The sequence below is a fragment of the Pan paniscus genome, chromosome 1, assembly GCF_029289425.2.
Source record: "Pan paniscus chromosome 1, NHGRI_mPanPan1-v2.0_pri, whole genome shotgun sequence".
In the NCBI taxonomy this organism is placed as follows: Eukaryota; Metazoa; Chordata; class Mammalia; order Primates; family Hominidae; genus Pan; species Pan paniscus.
This window is the reverse complement of record NC_073249.2, coordinates 94,280,799-94,294,451: the sequence shown is the minus strand read 5'-3', so window position 1 is coordinate 94,294,451 and position 13,653 is coordinate 94,280,799. Positions and strand designations below refer to the sequence as shown.

The window sequence follows — 13,653 nt, the reverse complement described above, 5'->3', positions numbered from 1 at the left end:
ACCACAATCAGCTGTTGCCTCAACTATCACGATAGCCTCTTTTTTTTTTTTTTTTTGAGACAGAGTCTCGCTCTGTTGCCCAAGCTGGAGTGCCGTGACGTAATCTCACCTCACTGCAATCTCCACCTCCCGAGTTCAAGCAATTCTCCTGCCTCAGCCTCCTGAGTAGCTGCGATTACAGGTGTGCACCACCACGCCCAGCTAATTTTTGCTTTTTAATAGAGATGGGGTTTCACCATGTTGGTCAGGCTGGTCTCAAACTCCTGACCTCGTGATCCACCCATCTCGGCCTCCCAAAGTGCTGGGATTAGAGGTGTGAGCCACTGCGCCCAGTCCACGATAGCCTCTGAACTGGTCAACCTGGTTGCATCATTCATCTTTCAAAGTGCATATATCAGATCAAGTCATTTCCCTGCTTCCAATCAAACTTGAAATACAAAACTAGATACCTATCAAGTCTTTAAGTCCCTATGTTATCTGGTCCCTGGCTACCTCTTCTATCTCCTATCACTATTCCCCCCTTTACTGTTTTAGCCCTTTTCTATTCCTTGAAAACACCAGCAGGTACTCCTGTCTCAGGGCTTATGCTCATGCCCCAGATAGTTGCACTGGGTCCTTCATATAATTCAGGTATCTCCTGAAATATTAGTGCCTCAGAGGACTTCCCTAACTACCCAACATCCCTTACCTTGTTTATACTTCCTTTACCACATCTATCATCAAAATGCTAGGACATATTTCCCATTTATTTAATATTGTCTATCTTACTCAAAAGGAAGCACTATGAAAGCAACAACTTTTATCTGTTTTATTCACTGTTGTATACTCTGGGCTTAATACAGTACTTGACATAAAGATCCAGATGGGATCTCATCTTGTTGCCCAGGCTAGAGGGCAGTGGTGCAATCATGGCTGACTGCAGCCTCGACCTCCTGGGCTCAAGAAATCTACTGCTCAGCCTCCCAAGTAGCTGGGACTACAGGTATGTGCCACAATGCCTGGCTAATTTTTAAAATTTTTTTAGAGACATGGTCTCACTATGTTGCCCAGGCGGTCTGGAACTCCTGGGCTCAAGCAATCCCCCCACCTCAGCCTCCCAAAGTCCTGGGATTACAGGGGAGAGCCACCATGCCCAGCCTTTATTTATTTGACTCTTTTTTTGTTTTGTTTTTCACTTTCTTCCTGCAGCATTTTATTTGATTCTTAACAGATGATTTAATCCACTGATATCTCAAAGGACTAACTATCCAATGGAATGCCTGGATGAAACATAGGCACACAGTATCTTTTCCTCAGGGGGAAAAAATTTTTGTCACATAATTGATTCACTTTAGCAGAAAAATAATCATATACCAGGAATTTCTTCAGGAATCTTGAGTCTATCTTAAGAATCTTGCAGGCCAGGAGTGGTGGCTCACACCTGTAATCCCAGCACTTTGGGAGGCTAAGACGGGTGGATCACAAGGTCAAGAATTTAAGACCAGCCTGGCCAACATGGTGAAACCCCATCTCTACTAAAGATAAAAAAAAAAAAAATTAACCGGGCGTGGTGGCGGGCGCCTGTAATCCCAGTGACTTGGGAGGCTGAAGCAGGAGAATCACTTGAACCTGGGAGGCAGAGGTTGCAGTGAGCCGAGATCATGCCATTGCACTCCAGCCTGGGCGAAAGGTTGAGACTCCGTGTCAAAAAAGAAAAAGAATCTTGCTTGAACAACACGTAATATACTGGCTAACAGTATGTTATATCAGTACTAAAAGATCCTATATCGAAAAAAGAAAATGCCCAAATTATTAAGTCCTAAGACAGCAAAGCAGGGATCTTGTTTTGTCCATCGCTGTATCCCAGTACCTAGAATAGTGCCTGGCACATAGTAAGCACTAAATAAATATATGAAGGCCGGGCACAGTGGCTCACGCCTGTAATCCCAGCACTTTGGGAGGCCAAAGCAGGAGGATTACCTGAGGTAGGAGTTCAAGACCAGCCTGGCCAACATGGTGAAACCCCGTCTCTACTAAAAATACAAAAATTAGCCGAGCGTGGTGGCACATGCCTGTAATCCCAGCTACTCGGGAGGCTGAGGCAGGAGAATTGCTTGAGCCCAGGAGACGGAGTTTGCAGTGAGCCGAGATCGCGCCACTGCACTCCAGCCTAGCCGACAAGAGTGAGACTCTGTCTCAAAAAAAAAAACAAAAAGAAGTTTTGATAGAAACTACAACAGGGTGGTGTCATGCACTGGTAGTCCCAGCTACTCAGGAGACTGAAACAGGAGAACGGCGTGAACCCGGGAGGCAGAGCTTGCAGTGAGCCGAGATCGCACCACTGCACTCCAGCATGGACAACAGAGCGAGACCCTGACTCAAAAAGAAAAAGCCAAACACAAAAACCTAGGCTAAAATGAAGAGGGAAAATATGAAATTGGAATTCACATGTGAGAAAAGATAAATAGTATGCTAAAAATTGAAAATGGAAAAAATATGTATACAAATAAGGACACTGCTTATATACACTTCAAAAGTGTATTTTACATATTCTTACCTATGAGGGAAGTAATCTGCTTTGCTATATTCTTTTTTGGAAATGAAGAAAATAAATAACTAAAATAATAACAAATACACATTATTTGCTTGCTGCATGGCACACATTATGCTAAACACATTATACATATTATCTCGTAGAATCCGCCAACTCTATGCTATAAATATTATCATTACTATATCACCATATTTTACAGTCAAGGAAACCAAAGACTGTAAGTATTTTGCTCAAAATTACAGTCAATAAGTTAGCAAAACTCAGATCTGAGCCTAATCAATCTGATTTCAGAGTCTATGATCTTAATGACTATTTGGGATTTTCAACAAATTGAGGGGAAATATACCAATGCAGATGCTGAGAGATTCATTCATTATTAAGACAACTAATTATACATTTTTAGATCTGGCTAGATACTTATTATAATCAAGGCCTGATTAACTAGAATGCTGAGTGGGTTACATTCTAGTAAAAATTTTCTGAGTAACTAAAATATAACCAAATATTTTATTGACATTAATCTTTGCTAGAAATTACTTTTATAACAATAGTTTTTTGTCTAAGAAAAGTATTTTGAACATATTTCCATCTTTATTTGATAGAAGATATCTAATTACAAAGGCCAACCTTATATAGCACTGAAGACACAGGAAATCATAAGAGAATGGGTTGAAAATTTACCGATCCAAATTACAGTGCACTCATCCTGCTGTGTCATACGTTCATACGTTTGCAGATGATCTCCCTCTACCTAGAACGCCCTCTCTTAAGTCTGAATGTCTCACACTTATCCTTTAAAGCCTGGCTCTTCCCACTTGTAGGAAGCCACCCTAACCTTTCCTTTCTCACCACAGATTGAATAACTTCCCCACCTTGGACAAAAACATTACATAGTATGTATCGTAGTATGTTTGTTAACATAGGCAAATGTATTACATAATATTACTGTAATATGTTTGTTAACATGCTTCTCCTATTAGAATTTTTTTTTTTTGAGATGAAATCTCACTGTCACCCAGGCAGGAGTGCAGTGGCAAGATCTCGGCTCACTGCAACCTCCACCACCCAGGTTCAAGCAATTCTACTGCCACAGCCTCCCGAGTAGCTGGGACTACAGGCGTGTGCCACTACGCCTGGCTAATTTTTGTATTTTTAGTGGAGATGGGGTTTCACCATGTTGGCCAGGCTGGTCTCAAACTCCTGACCTCGTGATCTGCCCACCTCAGCCACTCAAAGTGTAAGCCACTGCGCCCGGCCCGAGTTTTTTTTTTTTTCCTTTAGAGACAGGGTCTCACTCTGTCACACAGGCTGGAGTAGAGTGGTGCGATTACAGTTTACTGCAGCCTCAATCTCCCAGGCTCAAGTGATTCTCTCACCTCAGCCTCCCAAGTAGCTGGGACCACAGGTGGATGCCACCACACTTGGCGAATTTTTTTTTTTTTAATTTATGTATTTACTTTTTGTTTTGGAGATGGAGTTTCACTCTTCTTGCCCAGGCTGGAGTGCAATGGCACAATCTCGGCTCACTGCAACCTCTGCCTCTTGGGTTCAAGCGATTCTCCTGCCTCAGCCTCCCGAGTAGCTGGGATTAAAGGCGTGTGCCCCCACACAGGGCTAATTTTGTATTTTTAGTAGAGATGGGATTTCTCCATGTTGGTCAGGCTGGTCTCAAACTCCCAATCTCAGGTGATCCACCCACCTCGTCCTCCCAAAGTGCTGGGATTACAGGCGTGAGCCACCATGCCCAGCCTGAATTTTTTATTTTTTTAGTAACCAGGTCTCCTTATGTTGCCCCCAGGCTGGTCTTAAACTCCTGGGCTCAAGCAATCCTCCTGCCTTGGCCTCCCACAGAGCTAGGATTACATCTGAGATTTAAAAAACAAAAACAAAAACAAAAAAAAACACTGTATGTCTTTTCCCCACACCTAAGCACAGAAATGGGTATGGTGGAAGCACTGGAAAAATGTTAGTCAGTGGAATGAGGAATGAATGAATACAAAACAAACAAATGAATGGCTTGTTAAAGTAAATTAAACTCAGCTGGGTGTGGTGGCGCACACCTGTAATTGCAGCACTTTGGGAGGCTGAAGCGGGCAGATCACCTGAAGGTCAGAAGTTAGAGATCAGCCTGGCCAACATGGTGAAACCCCATCTCTACTAAAAATACAAAAATTTGCCGGGCATGGTGGCATACACCAGTAGTCCCAGCTACTCAGGAGGCTCAAACAGGAGAATCGCTTGAACCCAGGAGGCAGAGGTGCAGTGAGCCGAGATCGTGCCACTACACTTCAGCTTTGGGGACAGAGTGAGAAACCGTCTCAAAAAAAAAAAAAAAAAGGATTTAAAGTCTGACCTACAGTTGACTTTTGACTTTCTTCCTCTTAAAATTAAACACACAGGCCAGTGCAGTGGCTCACACCTGTAATGCCAGCAGTTTGGGAGGCCGATGCGGGCTGATCACTTGAGGTCAAGAGTTCAAGATCAGCCTGGTCAACATGGTGAAACCCTGTCTCTACTAAAAACACAAAAATTCACTGGGCATGGTGGCTTGCACCTGTAGTCCAAGCTACTCAGGAGGCTGAGGCAGGAGAATCACTTGAACCTAGGAGGCAGAGGTTGCAGTGAGCCGAGATTGTGCCACTGCACTCCAGCCTGGGCAACAGAGTGAGACTCTGTCTCCAAAAAAAAAAAAAAAAGGAAAACAAAAAAATGAAAATCTAGGGACTAAAAACTAGACAACATTTTTTAGCATCTTGTCGCTATGACTAAAAAACTGTAAGAAACCCTTTGTTTCTCTCTTGTGCATTTGAAAAAAGCTGATAAGCTATTCTGAATAGCATAGGAACTGTTCTAAATGTTCAATGCAAACATCGAAAAGCAATGATGTGAACTATTTACCTCATTTCTTCTTAGCTGGCACAGGGAATTCCCTATTGATAAGTAATATGGATTAGAAGTAGATGGTGTAAGTAGTTTAGTTCCAACTATGATCAGATACTTAAAAGTTATATAAACCTAACTATGAAGGAGTAATTCCTCACTTAATAGTGAAAAGAATTTTTAAATACTTAAGTATTTATGGATGAAATTATACAATAACTGGAAGATCTGCTTTAAAATAAGCAAGAGGGGAAGGAGGGACAGGGGCTGGTAGATGTGGAAACAGTGTGTTAACTGTGTTGATAACTGCTGAAGCTGGATGTTGAGTACATGAAGGCTCATTATACTATTCTCTTTATTTCTATATATGTTTGCAATTTGCCACATTAAAGAAATAAAAAGCTGACTGGGCATTGTGGCTCACATTTCTCAGCACTTTGGGAGGCCAAGGTGGGAGGACCACATGAGTCCAAGAGTTCAAGACCATCCTGGGCAACACAGTAAGACTCTACCTGTACATAAAATTTAAAAATTAACCAGATGTGGTGGCACACACCTGCGGTCCCAAACACTTGAGTGGCTAAAGTGGGAGGATCAACTGAGCCTGGGAATTCAAGTTCAGTCTGGGCAACACAGCCAGACCCCAGCTGTAAAAAATTATAAATATAAATATACATATATATACATGTGTATATATATGTGTGTGTGTGTGTGTGTGTGTGTATATGTGTATATATATACATTTTTTGAGACGGAGTTTCACTCTGTCACCCAGGCTGGAGTGCAGTGGCGTGATCTCAGCTCACTGCAACCTCCACCTCCCAGGTTCAACTGATTCTTCTGCCTCAGCCTCCCGAGTAGCTGGGACTACAGGCACATGCCACCTGCGCCTAATTTTTTATACTTTTAGTAGAGACGGGGTTTCACCACGTTAGCCAGGATGGTCTCGAACTCCTGACCTCGTGATCTGCCCACCTCGGCCTCCCAAAGTGCTGGGATGACAGGTGTGAGCCACTGCACCCGGCCAAAAATATTTTTAAATGAACAAAATTGCCCAGGTGTGGTAGCTCATGCCTATAATTCCAGCGATTTGGGAGTCTGAAGAGGGAGGACTGCTGAAGTTCGAGACCAGTGCGGGCAACACGGTGAGACTCCATCGCTACAAAAAAATTAAAAATTAGCCAGGCGTGGTGGCATGTGCCTGTAATCCCAGTTACTTGGGACAATGGAAGGACTGCTTGAGCCCAAGAGGTAGAGCATGCAGTAAGTTATGCTCGTACCATGGCACCCTAGCCTGGGTGACATAGTAAGACCCTGTCTCAAAAAAATTTTTTTAATTAGATGGAAAAAAGTATACAACCTTGTCATCAACTTGTGTATGTCTGAGGGCAAATGACTGAAGACTATGAAAACCAAATATAATACTACAATAAAAATTTCATAGATTTCCAAACATGAAAACTTAGCTGTTCAATGAAAAAATACAACTCTGAAATAGCAGTAAGATTATTGGTTAAATTTCTGTCATCACTAGAGGTCATTATTTATTTTTTTTTTTGAGACAGAGTCTCGCTCTGTCACCCAGGCTGGAGTGCAGTGGCGCAGTCTTGGCTCACTGCAAGCTCCACCTCCCGGGTTCACGCCATTCTCCTGCCTCAGCCTCCTGAGAAGCTGGGACTACAGGTGCCCATCACCATGCCCGGCTAATTTTGTTTTTTGGGGGTTTTTTTTTGTATTTTTAGTAGAGACAGGGTTTCACCATGTTAGCCAGGATGGTCTCGTTCTCCTGACCTTGTGATCCGCCCACCTCGGCCTCCCAAAGTGCTGGGATTACAGGTGTGAGCCACCACGCCCGGCCTAGAAATCATTATTTTAAAGTTAATTTTGATAAATATCACATTCTGCCAATTACAGGCCTGATGAGGCAGTCACTAAAAAAGCGATTTCTAAAATGTGAAATATAAGACTATTATTAACTATGATGACAAGCAATAAGAAAATCTAGCCTCTTCATATGAAAAAATATAAATGAAAAAACACTAAAATTAATTTTAAGGAAAATGATAACAGAAACTAGCAGCATACCTCAAAACAAAACAAAAATGAACTAGTTGCATTTCCACCTCTTGCGGCACCCAGGTTTAAAATACTACATGCTGCTGAAAAGGCTGGCCTAAGCAGATCTCACAGCAGATTATAGTGGGGTTGTATACTACCTTTAAAAGACTCAGATCAATACACATTATTCAAATAGCAATACAAAGTTATTTTAAATGGAGACCACTACCACCACAATCTTACACATAGTAAGACTTCTCCACTGTGTGCTTCCACATTGTCTTGGGCAGAAATGAAGGTGGCCAATTCAATATTAATAAAGCATGGAGGAAGACTCAGAATAAAGACTCAAGTGGAATTACTAATACTATCAACACACAGTACCTAGCAAGTTATTAAGAAGTGATGTGCAGGCGCGGTGGCTCACACCCGTAATCCCAACACTTTGGGAGGCCGAGGCGGGTGGATCACCAGAGGTCAGGAGTTTGAGACCAGCCTGACCAACATGGCAAAACCCTGTCTTTACTAAAAATACAAAAAAAATAGCCGGGCGTGGTGGCACACACCTGTAGTCCCAGCTATTGGGGAGGCTGAGGCAGGAGAATCCCTTGAACCCAGGAGGCAGAGGTTGCAGCGAGCTGAGATCGCGCTGTTGCACTCTAGCCTGGACAACAAGAGCGAAACTCTGTCTCAAAAAAAAAAAATTTAAAAAGTGATGTGCTGTATTCTATTTCACAATACAACTCAAGAGTGGAACATGAAAATCCTTTTCCTTTTTTTAAAGAGACAGTGTTTCACGCTATTGCCCAGGCTGGAGTGCAGTAGCACCACCATAGCTCACAGCAGCTTCCAACTCCTGGGTCAAGTAATTCCCCTGTCTCAGCCTCCAGAGTAGCTAGGACTGCAGGTGTTCATTCTAATTTTTTAACTTTCTGTAGAAACGGGGTCTTCCTATGTTGGCCAGGCTGGTATCAAACTCCTGGGCACAAGTGATCCTCCTGGCTCAGCCTCCCAAAGCACTGGGATCATAGGGATAACCTACTACGCCAGGCCCTAGGCCCCTTTTTCTTTTCTTTTTTTTTTTTTTTTTTTTTGAGAGAGTCACTCTGTCGTCCAGGCTGGCATACAGTGGTGGATCTCGGCTCACTGCAACCTCCACCTCAGGGATTCAAGAGATCCTCCTGCCTCAGAATCCCAACTAGCTGGGACTACTGGCACACACACCATGCCTGGCTAATTTTTGTACTTTTAGTAGAGACGGGGTTTTGCCACATTGGCCAGGCTGGTCTCAAACTCCTGACCTCTGGTGAGCCACCCTCTTCAGCATCCCAAAGTGATTACAGGTGAGAGCCACCATGCCCAGTGACATCAAAACCTTTTTACATAAACGCACTGTAGAAATATATCCCAAAACAAGGTAAGAAATATAAATGTTTGCCTTCTTTTCAAACCAATAGTTCCTTTATACAAAAACACCAGATGAGGCCGGGCGCGGTGGCTCACCCCTGTAATCTCAGCACTTTGGGAGGCCGAGGCGGGTGGATCACCTGTCAGGAGTTCCAGACCAGCCTGACCAACATGGAGAAACGCTGTCTCTACTAAAAATACAAAATTAGCAGGGCGTGGTGGCACATGCCTGTAATCCCAGCTACTCGGGAGGCTGAGGCAGGAGAGTCACTTGAACCCAGGAGGCAGAGGTTGCAGTGAATTGAGATAGCGCCACTGCACTCCAGCCTGTTAACAAGAGTGAAACTCCGTCTCAAAAAAAAAAAAAAAAAAAAGCACAAGATGATACAAAACATATTTTTTTTAAAGTACAAAGCTGCATACAGAGTATAAACACTTTATGCTTATTCAAAGAGTAAGTAGTGGCAAAAATCTCTTTGCAATTGGGTAACAAAATTTCAACTTCTAGGAATGTTTCCCTCTTCCTTGTCCTTTTGAGAGCTGCCACCATCAAACAATTCACTCAACTGAATTAGCATCTCTTCAAGCACAGAGACCATATATTATTGATTTTTGTGTCTCCTGCATAGGATTAACTCAGTGTTTGTTATAACTAAGCTAAACTCCAAGACAGGAGCTTCAAATCACCTCAGGCCCAATCCAAAACTGAAAAAAGACAAACCCACTTCTCAGAGTTTAGGAACAAAAAGATACTGACAAAGAACAAAGCCATAGATACTTGTGCTATATTATATTCCCTTATCACCAAATTCAGAGTCCTTTACTAATACTGCAGAAATAAGTTTGCAGATGATAAAAAGAATAAAAAACATAGACCCTAAAGTTCTCCTGTCAACATGTTCAAATACTATCATAGACTCTTTCATCTTAAACTCATACTAACATCCACACACCCGAACAATGAAAATGAAAGGTTTTCAAATGAGACCTAAATATAAATTGGCTCTATTTTATTACATTTTAAGTTCCTAAAATCATATATATAAATCATGTGATTGTGCTTATGCTCATCTTCTAACTTGAGGGCCCAGTGTCTTTCATCAGATTCTCAAAAGGATAAGTGACCCCAAAAAATTTTAAGAACCACTCATCTAGCCTATCAAGAAACATCCCATTTTTCAGAAGAATATAGTTAAGTGGCTTAGTTTATGCATTCTTTCCTCATATTCATAGAGGGGATTCTTACTATATGAAATCAGTCTTTCAAAGGATTCCTTCAGCCCAGCCAAGAAGTTCCAACATCCACAGGAACATGTATTAACAATTACCAGAACCCAAAAACAGTTCTCTGGTTTTAATTCCACACTGCCTCCCTCAACTTAATACCCACCACTGTCAAAACAACTCCCCTCACGTTGTACCCAGGCTATTTACAGAGACACCTTGATTATCATCACGCCAAGGCATGGACCATTTATTGAACAGGAAGTCAACAAATATTTGTTGAATGAATGAAAAAGGATCCTTCCTCCCACAGATTTCAAGTTAAGCTGTCAGCACCCATGCAGCTGCTCTGGTACAAGTTAAGCTGTGAAAGCCTTCTCTCCCTCGCACATACAACCTCAAGTGTCAGAAATGCTCTGCTTCCTCCATAAATCCAAAATAATATAGTCATGGATATGCATTTCATACAGGTCAGACTCGGCAAGGACAGCTACGTTCCACATACATATCTGACACAATCGGTCTCCACCAAATACAATCCAACCAGTCTTATGTGCTCCTATCTTTCCAGCATACTCAGATTTGCCGACAAAGACTTCCTGAGGCACCATGGTATGCTGAATATACTGCTGCAGTAGTAGTGAAAATATGGGAGTTACAGTTCCAACTTTGTCACCAATTTAACATGTGGCCTTGGAGAAGTTCTCTCCTTATGCCTAAATTTCCTATTTTGTAAAATGGAAGAAAGCATCCTACCATTTTCACAGAGATTCAGTATCACAAAGAAACTGAAAGAGCTTTCTTATTGTATTGTAAACTATTACTATAAACCCGCGACAACAAATAAGGCCACCCATTCTTTACAGCTTTGTAGCAATGATTCTGTTAAACATATTTTGGCCCTTCACATTTACACAACTCACTCTAACCAAAGGCACAAACTATTCTTAAGACCACAACTGGCTATGCCAAGTTTCTCCCCTCCCTGACCTCACAGACACATGCTGTACAGAACACTACCATTGCCGCTCTTTCCCAACAAGTAACTAGGGGCTCCCAATCCCTAAAATACACACACATATCAACCTGCAAGGAACCTCCCAACATTTATTCAAGAAATAAGCTAACTTATAAGGGGAACTCCATTACACTTACACAAATAAAGGCAAACTCTTCCGGAAACACTTGCCATCCTCACATACACACACCAACACAGCCGCTACACACCAACAGACCATCTGTCTTCTAAACCAAAAACATCTCTTTCCATGTACAAACTAACCAGTGACATTTATTAAACTTACAACACTGAGATCATCCTGTCGTTCCCACATACCGTTCAACGCGGCAGGGACACCACAGACCTTGTCACACAGGTAAAATCCCCTCTCAAGATCGTGTCCTCGACCCCTCTTATCCCTTAATTAAACACACACAAACTGGACTATGGGGGAGGCTCCGATCATGCCTACAAACACAAACTAACCTGTCAGGGGCACAGCCGACTCCGCCTCCACTCGCTTACTTACCAGCCCCCTCCGGGAGTCTGCCTGTCAGGGACACCCCTTCACCCCGCCTGGCGGGACTTCCCGGTAGGCTCAGGATCCCCCTCCCTGCTCTCCCCTCCCCCATCTTCACCACTGCTCTCCTAGAGGTCCAGGTCCGGGAGATGACAGTGGCTCCCAGAAAGCCCAAGATTCAATCGCTGAGAGAGTGCTTAGGCCCGAATGCCGGCCCAAATCGTTCTACTCACCGTGTCGGAGGCCGAGGCCGAGGCCGAGAGCGATGAGAGTGCAGGGAAGTGGGGAAGAGGGGGTGGCCGCCAGGCTCCTCCGCTTCCCTGGGTCCACGGCGGATCCCTCCCGCTTGTCAGGAGGCGGCCAGCGGGTAAGCTGACTGGCGGAAATGCGAGAGAGGAGAAGGGAAAGGTGGAGGGCTAAAGGGGGCAAACTGAGGGGAGGCGGGTCCCGCAACCGAGACTGGGATCGTCTCCCCTCCGCAAAGCGAACCCAAAATGGCGGCGGGAGCGGCGGCGGCGGCGGCGGCGGCGGCAGCAGCAGAGTGGCGGCGGTGGCGGCGGCAGCTCCTCCAGAGGGAGGGAGCGAAGGGCGCCTAGCGCCCCCCCAACCTCCCACTCCTCCCTCCTCGCGTTCTTCCCCACCGTCCCCCGCTCCGCCCGACTCCGTCCGCGTAGCGCGCACGCCCGCCCGCACGCGTACGAGTGTCTACGGGCTCGTCGCTGGCTGCTCCCACCAACCACCACCTTCGGCCGCCCCACGCGCCAGCCAGCCCGTACGCGCTCACCCACAGGAACCCCCTCGTCCAGTCCCTCACTCCCCCTCAGGCCCTGTCAAGCCGGCGCCGGCGCAGGCCCTCACGCGTACCTTCAACGGCGCAAGCCCAAGCCTCCTCCTCCTCCTCCTCCACCTCCTCTTCTCTCCTCCCCCCCCTTCCCCGCCCCCACGGCCACCAACCGCCGCCACGGCCGCCGCCGCCGCCGCCAGCCCCCCCTACCACCCTCCACCCCTCGCGCGTGCGCCTCCCACAATCCCCCCCCGCGGGACTGTTCCATTTCTGTCGGCTGCAGGGGCAGGAGACGAAGGGACGGGCCGAGCGGGTCGGGGCTTGCCATTTGACTGGAATTGCCAGAATGGCGGACCGAGCCCCACGACAACCTACCTCCCTGGGCTCCTCGCCGCGGCGCTGCGGCTCGCCTCCCTCTGCTCCTCCTCCTCCGCCGGATCGCGGCGAGCGGATCGAGGACTGCCTAGCGCCCCTCTGCCCACCGGTGGTTGGAGGCCGCGGCGGCTGCGCGTTGAGTCGTTTCCTGCCGGTTGACCTGAGCCTACTTTGCAGTAGCAGGACCGCTGCTGTGGAGCTGGTCGCGGGTGGTGTGTGCCGGTCGCCTAGTCAGGAGGACTAGTCCTCGACTCACGGTGAGGGAATGGACCGACACGGGTATTGTACCGCTGAGGGAAAGGAGCGGGACTCCGGACCTCCAGGAGGTAGGGAGTGAGGCCAGTAGGTCCGGCGCGCCTCCGGGGGGATTCCTCCCGGGCGTTGAGTTGCCAACCTGGGACCCGAGGAAGATCGGCGTGGTGGTGTGCTTTTTGTTGTTGTTAACCCTCCTCGGATTTCTCGAATTTCACACCACTGTCCATATGCGATGATGTTTGTTTGCCCTTGACGCAGTTACTCATGGATGGTACTTCTTCAGCCTCGTTAGACAGCCTGGTGATGGAGGATGAAGAAACCATGTGCTTTTCATTCAGTTCTGGACTTAGTCTCCCTTTTCTTCCTTCGGCAAGTTATTTTTGTTAGTTCCTTATCAAAAAGTGTACATAAAAATTAGGCAACTCCAAACATGCCTCCAGGGTTAATGTGTGAAATAATAAGATAATATATGTAAAGTGGAATTAGCTCCTAGGCATAGGGAAAGTGCAGAATATTGCCGTGTTGTCATTTACAGTTCTGTTGATGTCGATAACGTTTGTGGGTGTAATTGGTAGTGTTCTGTCCCTCCAAGGAGTTAATAAAACAAAGCAAACATA

The 13,653-nt window shown here is 45.4% G+C and overlaps 1 protein-coding gene and 1 pseudogene across 7 annotated transcripts in view; one reads left to right on the top strand and one right to left on the bottom strand.

Moving 5' to 3' along the window:
- Positions 1–12,949, bottom strand: part of ASH1L (ASH1 like histone lysine methyltransferase) — a 227,669-nt gene extending 214,720 nt beyond the window's left edge. For 4 of the 7 annotated variants that reach the window (XM_034936974.3, XM_034936992.3, XM_003817044.8 and 1 more), the window contains exon 1: positions 11,856–12,535. The gene's annotated coding sequence lies outside the window, so the exon portion shown is untranslated. Of the gene's footprint in view, positions 1–11,855; positions 12,571–12,781 lie in introns of those variants that run through there. The other 3 variants (XM_063604699.1, XM_063604702.1, XM_063604700.1) reach the window with 2 other exon arrangements.
- Positions 12,008–13,653, top strand: LOC103785852 (WAS/WASL-interacting protein family member 1-like; annotated as a pseudogene).